The 3,354-nt window shown below is 39.5% G+C and overlaps 1 pseudogene; it reads left to right on the top strand.

The window, feature by feature from the left end:
• The first annotated feature begins 1,861 nt into the window (after window positions 1-1,861).
• On the top strand, window positions 1,862-2,352 carry LOC110213709 (prefoldin subunit 3 pseudogene; annotated as a pseudogene).
• Window positions 2,353-3,354: the final 1,002 nt, after the last annotated feature.

The following is a 3,354-nucleotide window of genomic DNA, read 5'->3' as shown; positions in this document are numbered from 1 at the left end:
CATTTTGGGGTGTGTGTCATAGACCTCACTGGCAGGCTGGTGAAGACTATAATCCCCTTCTAAGAATAATTTTTTAAAAAATAATTCATAATTGAAGGAAATGCTAAATTTCAGTTAGAAGCTGGTGAAAATAAAGATGTAACTTTTTTCCCATCCAAGTTCACAGATCCCCTGAAATCCATTCATGCATCTTCATGGACACCATAAATCCCTGACCTCAGCTGAAAAACCCTTCACAAATCATTTTCCCTTTTCTAAGCCACCATCCTAGTTTTCTCTTCCTTTTAACTTTCAAAGATCTAGAAAGATTGGCTACCACACTGCATTCTCTTCCTTACCACCTACTCAAGCTCAGCCTCTTGAAATGTGGCTTCCATCCCTACCATGCTATTAATCTTGTCCTTTCAAAAATCACTGACTGTCTCCTAATTTCCAACTGCAACAGCTTATTCTCATCCTTCCCAATCTTGATTCCTTCTACAGCTTTTGATGATATAGACCATGCCTCCCATTTGAAAATCTTTTCTTTCTTTGAGATTAAGCAACTTTCCTAGGGTTAGTAAGTGGCCAAGTGAGGTTTCAAACGTAAGTCTTCTGATGCATATCTAATGTTTTTAAAAACTGCATTAAAATTCCCTGTCCTCTGTCCTGGCCAGACCACATCTGGAATATGCTCTTCAATTCTGCACACCACATTTTAGGGAAGACATAGAAAATCTGGAAGAATTCTTCTCTTCAGAAGAGAGTGGCAAAGCTGAGGAGTAGACAGGAGAATAATAGCTAATAATAGTTATCCTTTACTTAAGATTTGCAAAGCGCTTTACATATTATAACTCATTTGAGCCTCAGAACAACCTGTGAGGTAGGGGTTATTATTATTCCTGCTTTATAGATGAGGAAACTGAGGCACAGATTAGCTAAATGATTTGACAGAGTCCTATATGTAGGGAGTATATAAAGTATAATTTGAATTCAGCACTTCTTGATTCTAAGTCCAGCACCCTATCCACTATATACTAACTAGCTGCCTGTGAAGAGCTGAAGTAACTGGGGAAGAAGGAAAGAATTGGAGGTGGAGGGTGGGGGGTAGGGAAGGGCTTGATAGCTGCCTTCAGGAATTGGAGAACTGTTATGTGAAAGAGGGCTTTGGCTCGTTCTTCAAGGGTCAAACTAGGAACAATGAGTGGGAGTTGTGCACAGGCAGACGGAAGCTTTGTGCAAATGGTAACTTGCTAAGAATTTGAATTGTCCTAAAGTGATATGGGCTATATCAGGAGCTAAGGGGTTCCTGTCACTACAGGTCTTTACGGGCAGGCTAGTTGGGATGTTGTAAAAGATTCTTATTCAGGAATGATCGAGCCTTTCAAAAAGATGGCCTTTCAGGTCACTTTTGACTTAGGCATGTTCTGTGATTCCGTGAGTTTCTTGGAACTCTCTTACCTCCTCCCCAAATATAATCAGTAACAAAGTCTGGTCGGTTGTTGCCCTGAGATGTGTTCTGCAACTATTTTCTTTTCCATCCCACATGCAACACCTTAGTTCAGGATTATTTTATCTCTAACAAGGACTTTTGCTGCTAGCCCCTGACTTTTCCTCAGGTCTCAAATCTCTCTCTACTTAAATCTCTACTAAATCAATCAATTAATAAACATTTATTATGTACCTACTATGTACCAGGAACTGTGCTAAGCACTGGGGATACAAAAAAGAGCAAAAGACAGTCCCAGCTCTCAATAACCTTACAATCTAGGCTCTTTAACTTCCTTTCAAGATGGCTTCTGCAAAGGAGCTCTCGAGCACTAGCTATTCTGTGAGAGGAAATGGGCACCATGAGCATTCCCAAGGTGGTGTTCATGATGTAGATGCTTTTATGATGCAACCTGGGAATGAGTCTGTAGATGTTGTACTCAAGAAATTGGATGAGCAGTATCAGAAGTACAAGTTTATGGAACTTAACCTAGCTCAGAAGAAAAGAAGGCTAAAAGTCAGATTCTTGAAATCAAACACACATTATACATTTTAAAATATATGCAGAATAAAAAAGAGACCACAAAGCCCTTGAAGACTAGATTCTTATTGGCCGAAAACCTTTACCGCAAAGCTTCAGTTCCTCCTACGGATAAAGTCTGCTTGTGGTTGGGGGCCAACGTGATGCTTGAGTATGACATTGATGAAGCTCAGGCCCTCTTGGAGAAGAACCACTGTACTGCCACCAGCAATCTGGAATCTCTTGAGGAAGACCTGGACTTCCTTTGGGATCAGTTTACCACTACAGAAGTCAACATGGCTTGGGTTTACAACTGAGATGTCAAGAGAAGAAACCGAGATGAGCCCCCCAAAGCTAAAGTGTAGTGTGCCCACCCTTGATCCTGAGGCTCAGCTTTCCCAAGAGGCTTGACGAACTTCAAGAAATCCAAATTTTTGACTTGGAAGTAAATGCTTTTCAAACAAAAAAAGACACGCTAGAATAAAACTAAAGGCAATAATGAGCACACGTTGATTTCATGAAATTATTATGGTTGTTCAAGGTCATGCTGGGGTTAGGCTTGGTTATCCCCAAGGTTAACTTTGATACTCTGGATCTTTGGGGCATGTGTGAAATGCACTGTTGGGCATTTTTGGGGTGGGGGGCAGAGGTGGGGGAGGGGAATTGCTTTTTTTATTTATTGTAGGTTACCTTTGAAGAAGTGAAGTCAGTTTAGAGGTTGGGAAATTCTGAGAGAACTGTGGTTCTGAGTTAAACCAGTCTCTTGTAAGTTTGGTACTTTACAACTTGATTTTTTGTTCTCATGTCAGTTTGGCTAGTTACAAATCAATTTACTGAATGTCCTGCCCTTTTTTATGACTTGCTGTTCCTACTTTTATAAACAACATGTGCGGTATAGCTTAACAGCAGTAGGTTTTGTTGAGGCGGCATATTCACCTCCCATTTGCAGAATGCCCACTTCTCCTGCCCTTCACATTTCTTGGTTAAATCTGAGTTGAACATCCTGACTGCTCTTTCTATAAGGCATCTTAACAGGGGAAACAAAATTAAATGGTGATTTCTTTCAAAGGAAGGAATCTTTAAGCTGTTCTGACTTAAAAAGCCAACATGACACCAGCTCATAAAGGATCTGTGGAATTAAATTATGATGTCTTCTTCTACTTTCAAGTAGTGAGCAATACATTTAGAATGGCTTTATACTTTTGTTTCATAATATTAAAACAATGAAATTAAATATTTGGCAAAGCACCAAAAAAAAAAAGAACCTTACAATCTAATGGGTAAGACATGTAAACAAACATACATACAGCAACAAATATACTATATATGTATATGTATACACACACACACACATATATACACACACA

Source organism: Phascolarctos cinereus, unplaced genomic scaffold (assembly GCF_003287225.1).
Source record: "Phascolarctos cinereus isolate Bilbo 61053 unplaced genomic scaffold, phaCin_HiC Scaffold_9;HRSCAF=440, whole genome shotgun sequence".
Lineage (NCBI taxonomy): Eukaryota > Metazoa > Chordata > Mammalia > Diprotodontia > Phascolarctidae > Phascolarctos > Phascolarctos cinereus.
Note: the sequence above shows the minus strand (reverse complement) of the source record. Positions and strands in the feature narration are given on the sequence as shown.